This window comes from Anabrus simplex, chromosome 1 (genome assembly GCF_040414725.1).
Source record: "Anabrus simplex isolate iqAnaSimp1 chromosome 1, ASM4041472v1, whole genome shotgun sequence".
Classification (NCBI taxonomy): domain Eukaryota; kingdom Metazoa; phylum Arthropoda; class Insecta; order Orthoptera; family Tettigoniidae; genus Anabrus; species Anabrus simplex.
This window is the reverse complement of record NC_090265.1, coordinates 1157693503-1157706478: the sequence shown is the minus strand read 5'-3', so window position 1 is coordinate 1157706478 and position 12976 is coordinate 1157693503. Positions and strand designations below refer to the sequence as shown.

At 36.9% G+C, this 12976-nt stretch overlaps 1 protein-coding gene across 3 annotated transcripts in view; it reads left to right on the top strand.

Moving 5' to 3' along the window:
• The window catches only part of SCAR (wiskott-Aldrich syndrome protein family member 3 SCAR), a 360993-nt gene that overhangs the window by 255213 nt on the left and 92804 nt on the right, over positions 1-12976 (top strand). The gene's annotated exons all lie outside the window — the stretch shown is intronic.

Below are 12976 nucleotides of genomic sequence, written 5' to 3'. Positions count from 1 at the left end.
TTTTATTTAGGAAAGTAGCCTGCTTTATACACTTGGCCTGGAATTAATATAGAATTGATGGCCTGGAATTAATATAGAATTGATGGAATTTTAAAATGCCTGAAAACGTAGGTCGTAACCATTTACAATTTTGATATGGCCAACAAGCCTCTTTTACCTCCACTTAAATTTAACATTACTTGGGGGGATGATGACCTAAATGTTTAGGCCTCCTTTAAACAACAATCATCAGTCATCATTAAGATTACAGGTTTTACAGAATATGTCTGAGGTACTGTACATACTTTTATTTCATAACGACTGATATCCTGACTAAGGTCATGTTCTGGAGTACTCAGCTGTTTTCTTTTGTTTTTAAATGAATTTCTTTCTGAATATGAACTTGGGAGATGATTACAGGACAAAATATAGTGTATGTATTGATTAGGAGGGTGTGCATTTCTGAACAGGTTTAATCACAACTCTTTGCAATATTAACATACCGATTATTTGTTATCCAATTTTGTTTTTTTCATCACTAACTTGTCCACCCTAATTGTACAGAATAATTACTAAGGAAATGTTATTTCATTGTGTATTATTGCTAGTTAATGTTTGTTGGTAAATATGCCTTTTCTACTTTATGAAGCAAGGTTGCTCAACTCTTATAAAGTGATGCAACTGAAAAATGACACATCACTGATAGATATCATATTGGATGAAAAATTCTAACATTTTTGAAAATGGCTCCTTTATATTACCCATTGTGGACTTTCCTATGATAGGGTCACACTCTTGTCAGTGTCTTCTGGTGCCTGTAAATGTATCTGCAAAATTTCTCTGCTTGTGTTGGATTTGTCCTCCCAACTTAGCTGAAACTATGTTTTCCAGGCCAATTCCTCTTTTTATAGGCTTAATTTTAACTGCATGATATCTTCATAACTTTCCTCATCCACCTCCTGTTACCTCATTTCTACTGCTAATGCTTACTCTTCATATTTCCTTCCATATTCCTCTTCCTGCTTCAATTTTATCTATTGACAGAGATCTGGGGTTCCTTTTTCATACTTCTTTTTCCCTGTGTTATTATCCTGCATACGACGTATATACATTTTCCCCTTAGTGTCTAAACATCTTCCACGTTCATCTCAAGATCTATGCATGATAAGATTGTTGGTTAATTCTTTTAAATATATTTAGTTGTGATTCTCAATTGTTTGGTCAGTGGTTGTACAAACTGATTTGCACTCGTTACTCATCAAGTCATGTCGGTAAACAGTGTAGAATGTTAATACATTAAATACATTAATGTATTACATGGAATTTGAGGCTGTAGCTTTTCCTTTAAAGAGGCTGTAGCATTTTCCTGTAAAGTGCTCTTTCAGAAATGTTGTCATTTGTGGACCAAGCAAATAAGCTGCCTTTAATTTAGTATAATTTACTCTGAGAAACTCTTATTAATTATTGACAAGTTTCAGCAGTGTAGTTTCTCCTCAGTTGTTCATTAGGCCTACTTTTCATGTGCAGTTTTCTATTTTGTGGATGATGTAGAATGTTATGATTCCCAGGTATATATATATATTCTCAGGTAGGTCAGTCATTTACCACATACTGTAATGTTGTAACATTTATTTCCATAAACATTAGAAACAGTTCTACCCCCTGTGGGTGGGCAACACAGACGAATACACCCACGGTATCCTATGCCTGTCGTAAAAGGCGACTATAAGGGGTGACCAAGGGATGATCAAATTAGAACTATGAAACTATTTGCGATTAGTACCACCACGCGGCGAACACCATGGGTCACATTTATTTGCGTGTAGTACCACTATGCTGGGTACCAAATAGGTTTGTGATTAGTAGCAAACGTGGGCACGACGGCTTTTACAGTTCCTGTGATTAGTAGCACTATATGAGCGACACCATGGGATGAAGGAACTCATGGTTCTGGCTTGCCTATGATTAGTACCCACTCTATGAGGAACACCACAGGATAGTACGAGTCCCTGTGGTTGGTACACTTAGGTGATGAACACCATAGGTTTGCGTTGCCTGTCAAGGGTGCCGCAATATGCGAAACACATTAGGTCTGTAATGCATGTGCAAATTTCATTACCTGTGAGTCGTACCATAATGTATGGAATACCGTGAGTCTACGCTACTCTTGATTAGTACCTCAACATTGGAAATACCATGGTTCTACTTTTCTAGTGATAAATACCATTATGAGGGACGATGACCTGGATTTTGGACCCATTTCGAAAACAAGCATATTCTAATCGATTCAGCATCGTGCTATAGAAGCAGTCCCTTGGTCTGTACTACTATTGTTTTGTGTCAGCTTCTATGAATGTGAGGCACTGTGGGTCGGATCCACAGATCGTTTTAACTTCATAGCAATCCATCCATTCATTCTTCGTCCTCACGCTTTGAATTCTGGTCAGTGGAGGATTTTGGATTTTTAATTTGTCATCTCATTTCGTACCATTAGGAGCCGATGACCTCGATGTTAGGCCCCTTTAAACAACAAACATCAGTCAGTCATTGTTATTAGAAACAAGTGACAGAGTTAGAACCTTGTCCGTCTCCTAACCCACTTTGTTTGTTGTAGTTTAGTCAGCAATGTTCCTTATTTATTATGTAATAATAGTGAAATGTTTTTGTACATTTTTTTCAAAGTTGCTGAAGGTACCTCTGAAATAGAAAGATTTGTATTATTACAGTGTTATATAACTGTTTTTTTTTTAACTTGACCCCCGGTGGGTGGGGGGCACATACAAAGAATACACCCATGGTATCCCCTGCCTGTCGTAAGAGGCAACTACAAGGGGCAACCAAGGGATTATTGTATTAGAACCATGAAACTATTTGTGATTAGTACCATCACGCGAGGAACACCATGGGTCACCTTTACTTGCGAGTAGTACCACTATGTTATGTACGCAATAGATTTGTTATTAGTAGCAACAGAGAGCGAATCATTATGAGTATTACAGTATCCGTGATTAGTACCATTGTGAGAAACCCCACCGTGGGTCTGCGTTGCCTGTGATTAGTACCCACTATGTGAGGAACACCACGGGAATACGACGCCCGTGATTAGTACACCTAGGTGAGGAACACCATAGGTTTGCATTGCCTATGAGTGACACTATTATGTGAGAAACACCATAGGTCTGCCTTACCTGTGCTACGTACAGTACTTGTGAGTAGAACCATAATGTGCGGAACACCGCGAGTCTACGCTACTTTTGATTAGTACTGCAACATGACAAATATCATGGTTCTACTTTACTAGCGATAAGTACCATTATTAGGGGCCGATGACCTGGATGGACCCCTTTGGACAATGAGCATCCTCGATTCAGGATTATGCTTTAGAAGAAGTCCCTTGGTCAGTAATACTATTGTTTATAATAGTTTCTGTATCGGATCCACTGATTGTTTTAAATTCATATCCATCCATTCATTCTTCATCATCACGTTTTTTATTCTGGTCAGTGGATTATTTTGAACTTTTAAATTGTCATTGCATTTTGCACCATTAGGGACCAATGACCTAGATGTTAGGCCCCTTTAAACAAAAAGCATCATCAACATTATTTTTAAACTTGATGAATCGCTATAGATTTTATGAGATACTGGAGTTGTGGAGATGATGTTTATCATGCTGGAAGCCAATAACATGGAATTGTTACTTATAAGCACAATCAAATGACATGGATCTCAGTTGAAATCAAACTCAACATCTTGGGAACAGAAGGACAGTTTATATCGGAGTGTGCCCCTTAGGTTGATATTGATGAATTGATAATTTCTATTCTACTTGGTTATATTCAATACTTTATTTTTCTATTCATTCTTATCTAGGTATACTTTTTTCTACTACAGACTAACTTGAGCATACTATTTTATTGTCTAAACATAAAATGTTAATATCTTTCCTTAATTAGTTTCTCTGCTGTATTCTAGAGGTGAATTCTTTCACAATTTGCTCAAAAAGATTAATCCCTAAGTCGTGTGCCAGCTGCTTATCAAATGTGTTGTATTTATATACAGTGTAACTAAGAAGGGATGGTAATGTGCTGATTATGATATCTCTTGTTCTTCTGGAATGATAAAATCTTTACCATTGGTAGAAGGCATGAAGCAAGGATTTGATTGAAACTTGGGGCTGAATGGAAGCTGGAATGTTTGACCATCATGTAGTTTAACTGATTAGATGCTTACATCCTATGCCAAGGTTAAGAGATCAATTTTTGGTGCAGTTGGTGGGCATATAAAGCTGCTTAAATTTGAGAGACCTGTGTAATTACAGTATACTTACTAGAACCTAAAAAGTAGATCACTTTCAGGGCAAAATTTTAGCATTCCATCATCATGTTAAAACCAATAGCAGTTGAATCACATTATTATGACACCTGCTAGAAACACCACCTGTAGCGTTTAGCCCACGACATGGACTAGTGAAGTGGGTATATAATGCAGCTGACAGGCTGGCTATACACACTGCACTTCGTGCTATCATGAGGAAGGGAAGCGACTTAACAGAGTTGCAAAAGGAGAAGGTTATTGGCTTTTGGGCAGGAGGGGCTGCATTTCAGAAAGAAGCCATACTTTACAGTGTTGACTCAGTTACGTAACTGTTTTTCAGTTTGTGTATTAGTGGGCTTTTTTTTACAGGTATGTTATAGTGTTATAATTAGTGTTCGACAGACTGAAAAACTTCAAGGTTTCTTCACATCAGAGTCTCAGTTAGCTTTGACTCTCACTGTCAGTATTGTACTAGAAATAGGTTCGTATTTATTAACTGTGTTACATTTTATATACATGTTGCTGGGTAAATTTCAGACAGACGAGTTAGAAAGACTACATTCGGGCAGTATCGCCAACTGAGCGGAGCTCGTTATACTGGGTTATTCAGAAAGAAGGAACAGATTTCAAATGTTTATTTCTTCCAAACTACAAAAGATAGAAACATGATTCCAGGGTTCCTGGAAAGAGTTCAATTTTCATTTTTGGTAAGGTTTCAATATGAGCACCATGTGTTGCACGGCAAATATCTAAATGGTGGCTCATTTATTGCCACACACGAATCAGATGGTCTCTAGTTATTGAATTCACAGCTTCAACAATTTGATGTCGCAAACTTTCAAGAGCGTCAGGCGTAGGGGGACTAAACACACAGTCTTTTACATAACCCCACAGATAAAAATCACAAGGAGTGAGGTCTGGAGGCCTAGGAGGCCACATGTGGTGAAGGTTATCTTCTGCTCCACCTCTTCCAATCCAACATCCTGGGTTGGTGTCATTTAGGTAACGTCGAACGTGCTGAGAAAAATGAGGCGGGGCACCATCTTGCATGAAGATGTCATCGGAATCATCTTCCATTTGAGGAAATAACCAGTTTTGAAGCATGTCTAGATAGGTTAGTCCTGTCACAGTTTTCTCCATGTAGAAGAAAGGTCCATAAACTTTCTTTACAGATATGGCACAGAAGACATTCACCTTCTGTGAATCTTTTTCATGTTCAATAACTGCTGTAGGATTTTCACTTGCCCAAATTCTGACGTTATGCCAGTTAACTTTACCAGAAAGATGAAAAGTGCATTCATCTAAAAGAATTAATTGTTCAGAAAAATTTTCTTCTTCCATATCATCTAGCATGCTAGTGCAAAAGTTGTACATTTTGTTGTAGTCGCCTGGATGCAGTTTCTGCAATAACTGCAATTTGTACGCCTTTAGGTGCAGGCGGTGTTTCAGAACTTGGCCATACCGTTGGTTGAGGAATGTTAAGTTCCTTGCTCCCTCATGTTGTGAATATTTTTCGGCTCTCTTCGTAAACTGCATGAATACGCTCGACATTCTCATTCGTTGTGCATGGGCATCATGTGCTTTTCCCTTTGCAGATGCAACCATCTTCCACGAACTTTTGATGCCACTGGTAAATCTGCTTATGCCGAGGCGGTTGTTTATTAAACTGATGGCGAAAAGCACGTTGAACTCCAATAATAGACTCCAGTTTTGCTAATTGTAGCATACAAAATGCCTTTTTCTGCTGTGTTGCCAGCGTGCCACGCGCAATGCAGCTGGGCACGACAAGCACCAACGCCAATGCGGCTGGGCTTGGAACTTGCAACAGCGGCGCTTCTACATGGATTGTTCAAATTTTAAACCTTTGTCTGTCTCGGAGTGTTGAAATTGTAGTTCTACCTTTTGTAGTTTGGAAGAAATAAATGTTTAAAATCTGTTCCTTCTTTTTGAATAACCCTGTATTATTGTAACTTTTTTTGATGATGATGATAATAATAATAATAATAAATAAATAAAAATATATAAATAAAATTACTCAAAAACTTAATAAAATTAATAAGCATAATTAACCAAAATATCCGTAGTATGGGCGCCAGAGTTCACCAGAATGGATCCCTCGAATTTAGATAAGAGCATGATAAACTTTATATCCCAGGGCGTGTACATAATGCTGCGTACTGGTACATCTGCTGCAGGCCTTACCTAACCTCCTGAAAACGACTAATTAGGTAGGAACTGCACCTAGGTTCATCAATAACACTAATTCTAAAATAGCCAACTATATTAACAAATTCCGTGCATGAGCACCTCATCAACATACAACATTATACATATAATACACACATAAAATATTGCTGGAAGACTCCATATTTACAACAACAACAATAATGAAAATCGTGGGAAAACGAAAGCGAGAACTAAGCTACCATTTGTAGATAGTCCAATGAACAATGTACATGTATGAAGATAAATACCCTTCACTGTCTCTATATCAATTCGACTTACCGATTCTCATAATCGGCAGTTATCACATCACACAGATACTGTACCTTGTACTACTGTGCTCACATATTTTAACACTTGTTGTAAAGATATATACACACGTCTGTCGATCCTCAACATATAAATTTATGGAAAGTCTGAGATAGCTTTCACCAACATATAATGCTAGGCCGCCACAAGTGCTACAATACTAAATGTGCAAGTACTCTCCACAATCAGCCACTTTCCACGAACATAACAAGACTACGCTCCACGAACGTTTGAAGTCCAGTCCATTGCAGCCGTGTCACTCCAGTACCGTGTATCAGCACCACTTCCTTCCCGTACAGTGCGTCAGTTGTAGTTGTAGTTGTAGTTATCTTCCTTCTCGTTCCTTTACCTTCACCTTTACAATCACCCTTACAATGTTTTTTACAAAGTCTCTGGTTGCCACCATATGATCAACCTTTATAGACATCAACATCCCCCTCCTCTCAGATGATACGTCTGGATTGGTGCTTGCCAGCCAATCATGAGTGAACCTCTTCTTTCTCCCAAGTTATAAACAAACACTCGGGAGTTTTACTTGAATCGTCAAATTTCCCTGGTACAACAACACGCTCATCTCATCAGGCTGGGATATATACATGACTAATGGAATTTCCTGACACAAGTACATCACAACAAACACTGGGGTAGCCACATGACTCATCCAGATTACCAGGGTTATTAAAGCAATGTTTTTCCACTCATGCAAAACAAGTTACTAATACCTACATATGTGGATATCTTCCAGCTTATAAATATAAATGACAAAACATACAAATGAAATACAGATAATAATAATAGTAATAATAATAATAATAATAATAATAATAATAATAATAATAATAATAATAATAATAATAATGATAATATCTCTCATTTCTACATATAATTCGGGGGTGTGATATATGTACTATCACATTATTTCAGTTGTGCAAGTGATACAGTAGTCAGAGAAATAGCTCAAAACAATAAGTATTAGTAAGGTATTTTCTGGTTAAATTCTGATGTAAAAAATATAAACTTTAGTATAAATGAAGACGATACTGACAGTGACTAAAATGTTGAAAAACTGTCGGCAGCCCTGAAGATGGTTTTCTGTGTTTTCCTATTTTCACACCAGGCAAATGCTGGATGTAAGTGAATAAGATGTTGTCAGCATTACATACATTGGAGTATGTATGTTAAATGTGAAAGAGGTATTTCTTTTTTGTTGTTGTTGTTATTGTTGTTGTTGTATTACTCGATGTTCTGATGCTCTTTCCTATTTTAATGTCATAGCAAGGGGAGCCTGAAGTATCCATGAGACATTGTGATATATACTGTAGTTACTGGTTTGTAGGTGTTTAAAGTTATGATTAGCAAAACGTTTGAATATTTATTTTTAAATTGTAAATGCCAGAGACCTGTACTAGTATCTGTGATGTGCAATGTCCTTGACAGTATAGATTTTGATGTATGTCAATCATGTGGCAAGGATTTGTGATTTACAGCTTAGTGAAGTCTGTTGTATACATCAGAGATGATATGCACAACATGAAGTAAATGGTTTATTTGTGCATACTTTTCACTATGTACAATAATTATTCTTGCTGTGTTTACCCAGACTTGATTAACAAAAAAGAAAACAATCTTTTAAATAGATTCCGCTGTTGAATGACAATGCTACCTGAAAACGTACCTTTAACTAATAACATGCATTAGCTGGTTGATCCATTACAGAAATCATTAACAAACTGCCTAACCTAATCTTTACAAATTCTTTACGTTACAGGACACAATGCAAATAAAAATTTCTGAAGGCTGCTGCCTAGAATACACATTCTGAGGGCGAGAAAGGACACAGCTGAAAACTACATGAATATTATAATCATAATACAAGGGCTGGCAGAAGAGACAAAGACTAAATAGATTAGAATATTGAAAATGGGAGTAATTGAGGCTAATGGGTTTGCCTTGAGGTGAAACCTCACGACTAGACTTCAGTCCACATGTTCGGTGCACCTTTTAAAGAGAGGAAACCTCCGTGCCTGACTTGCAGTGTAGATAGTCATTGGACTGCCTGCATACACCCTCCGTTTGCTCTCCACCTTGACGGTATATATATGGGCACTAGCGGAATGACGTCCATGCTCCGTATGCTTGCTGGCATGAACACATGGCGCTTCTGGAAGGCTCGCTGAGTAGCGCTCTGTGTTCGAAACAAAGGTGGGGCACAACAACGAAGTCCTTCTAAAAATTTAAGGTGATTTCTTTTTACCCTTCTTTGTATGCAGTCAAAGCAGAAAAAATGAAAGGATTTGCAGTTAATCACAGCTAGAAAATAAAACCAGTAATCAGAGCAGGAATAGGTGACACAGTTGGCAGTGGGGCCATCTTCTGTTGCGACATCACGGAAACAGGAGCATGGCCTGAATGTCCAGCGTGATCGTGTCTATGCACTATTGATGTCCGAGGTGAACATAGACTATGATGGTTTTTTAAGATCAACTGATAGGCTACAGTGGAACAGCTCACCATCCAAATGAACCAGAGGGCATCCAGACAGGTTTCTATCTTGACAGTTCAGCTAACATTTCTGCGAGTGGATATCTGGAGTAGATGATGGGTGACTATACCTGTGCTAACACAGGTGAATTGAAGAATGGAAAATGCTCAACAGTATGGTGACTGGACCACTGCTGATTGGCGATGGGTAGTCTTCTCAGAGTTACGTTTCTAGCTGCATAGAATGGGTGGACGTCAGCACGTCCGTTGAGGAACGTCAGAGAACCAACACCCTGCAACTATTGCTGGACGAACACGAGGCAGTAGAGGCAGTGTAACGGTCTGGGGAATGTTCTCGTGATAGTTTGTAGGTCCCATCATTCGTATAGAAGGCACTCTTGATCAATTTGATTATGAAACCATCCTTGGCTAGCACGTCCACCTGTACATTATGATTGTCTTTCCTTGGGAAGATGGGATTTTCTAGCATGATAATGTGCCCTGCCACACATAGCTGGAAGAGCACAATCAAGACTTAAAAGTTCTTCCCTGGCCCCCAAACAGCTCCAGTCAAAATCCATTGTCTAGCGGCTGTTCATGCTACGAAGTCAGGATGTTAGCAGGTGGTCATAATAATGTGATATGACTGTGTAAATTTTACATTTTGCTTGATAATATTTATATCTTTGTAAAGCAGAAGGAAAAAGTATTTTATTGATCTTGTCGAACCATTATAACAACATTATTTTAATTGTTCTTAACCACTGGTTTAACTTAACATGTCAGGTCACCTGCATCTGTACACATGCTTTTGAGAATAGAATAAACTGGAGGAGGGGGAACAAGACACCATTACTGAATGAAAGCTACTAGTGTACAATGAAAATAATTGTTGCTTGATACTAATTTTTACAAAATGCTTGCAGTTACTAAATTATATCTGTATTAAAATAGTTTAAAATATTAAAATACTTTGACTTGCAGGTTGGTTGACATTTATCATCCACTTGACAGTTTCATACACTTGAATGATACATTTAACATACAGCATATAATTATTCAACTTGTACAATTTGTAAATATGCTAACTTGTGCACCTTTTATAACAGCACAGAAGAAGTCCTATTAAATTAATACTTGACTTCAAATACATTTACAAAATATTATATTAGAAATCAGAGAGAGATGACAAAGCCTTCTCGCTCAATGACATCATTGTTTATGGGCGAACGCTACCTACCTGACAATTGGAAAGACCTATAACCAAAAACAGTTTCTTTCCAGAAAGGCATCCACCCCTGGTATTATTCTTCATACTAAATATGAATTAGGACCTAATAATAATATAAGAAAGTAAATCAAAGTTTCATTATCTTTGTTAGTAATTCAGTTTTAATTATGGTGATAATCAGAATCTATTTTATCATAAGTTTCTCACAGAAATATCATTTTAAAAACTCTTTATTCCCATAGCACAATAGGTATGCTCATGAACTAGACAACTTTTTACCACATTTTGATGTTAAGAGTTATTAGAATTTGACTTAAATTTTCTTGCTAATTTATGTGAACTGATCAGAATGAAAAGTATGCAATCTCTGGGTTCCTGACACTACTCTTGCATTTTTAAACCCTTGTTGTAGAATAAGTTCTTCTTGGTGACGCTGATGTGTTGTAAGACATGCAGAATTACAACTGGTTTTATTCTCTACTCACCAGTTATAAAGCTGAAGAGGTGCCATAATTTGGTGGTTGTAGGGTCACTGTAAGGTGGCATGTACATCTGGTCACTTAAACGTTCCTGACACACAATCATCTGCACTCTTCCCCTGGATGTTGCATAAAAATGCCATTTACCAGACACTCCAAAATTGGTTGATAACAAGTGAAAAACAAGTGAAAAACATTATTTCTTGTCCTACACTGTGCAGCTGATTCATAAGAAAAGTAATAGATATGTTTTCATTTTAATTTTTTTTTTTAACTCAGGAAGAGCAAAGTTTATAAACTCAATAGAGTATGCTTATTAAACTTTTCATCATAAAGATGTTATAATAAAATACAACCATTATTATGAGAGACCATCAGACCCAGAATAAACACATCGCATAACAAAATAAATAACAACTCACAAGATGTTTTGAGCATGTTAGGTACATTTGGACTCGGCATATAGTTTTAGTGGAAGTTATAGGATTTTGAGAAATTGAAATTATGATTCCTGGCCGTCTGTTTTAGAAAATTTAAATTAAAAAATATATGGGATTCGAAAGCTGTCTAAAATTAAAGATTGGTATTTCTCCTTGAAAATAAGCTGAAACTCAGATCAGTTTTTAAAGTAGAAATACACCAAAATATGTGAAAGGCTGTATTACTAATGTTAGTAATTTTTCAGTACCTCTTTTACCAATAACTCTTTGTAAACTGTCATTTCCAGCTGTTTGTAACAGGTACCCAAAGTGCCAGGCTGAGTGGCTCAGGCGGTTGAGGCGCCAGCCTTCCGACCCCAACTTGGCAGGTTCGATCCTGGTTCAGTCTGGTGGTATTTGAAGGTACTCAGATATGTCAGCCTCATGTTGGTCAATTTACTGGCATGTAAAATAACTTCTTTGGGACTAAATTCCAGCGCCTTGGCGTCTCCAAAAACCGTAGACAAGTAGTTAGTGTGACGTTAAGCCAGTAACATTAAATTATTATTAGTACGGTACCTGAAGTATTGTTCAAAATCTGAGAGGGTAATGTTGTGAACCTTGTTGATTTTACATGGAATTACCAAATATGGTTAGTGTATTCTCAAATACAGTATTTATAAGACCAAAATGTGGTAAAAGTTAAGTCTAGTTCATGTTAAAAGTATAAAATCTAACATGTGCATAGCTACTGTGCTGTGGAAATGAAGAAATTTTTTTTTTGTGAAACTTGTGTTATAATAATAGATCCTGATTATAACCATAATTAAAATTGAATTGCTAATGAAGGGAATAAAACTTTGATTTACTTGAATTTTTTGTTGTTGTTGTTATTATTATTATTATTATTATTATTATTATTATTATTATTATTATTATTATTATTATTATTATTTCTGGCTCCATGGCTAAATGGCTGGTCACAGTGGCTCCGTGTTCCTGGCAGGGTCGGGAATTTTAACCATCATTGGTTAATTTCGCTGGCGCGGGGCTGGGTGTACAGGTCGTCTTCATCATAATTTCACCTTTATCACGACGCGCAGGTTGCCTACGGGTGTCAATTCAAAAGACTTGCACCTGGCAAGCTGAACTTGTCTTTGGACACTCCCGATACTAAAAGCCATACACCATTTAATTTTATTATTATTATTATTATTATTATTATTATTATTATTATTATTATTATTATTATTATTATTATTATTATTATTATTATGAACTTGTATTTATGATGAAGAATAATACAGATGGTGGAAGCCTTTTCTGGAATGAAACTGTATTTGGTTACATTTTGGTCCTACCAGTTGTCAGGTAGATAGCGTTTGCCCATAAGCAGTGATGCCGTTGTTGAGCTGGAGGCAGTGTTGGCCCAACAGATAGCCACCCTTCGTATGTAATCAAACTAGTCAGCCTCCTTCATCAGTTTACACAGAATAATATAGCAATGAAATTTAGTTTTCATTATTTTTGTAATGAGA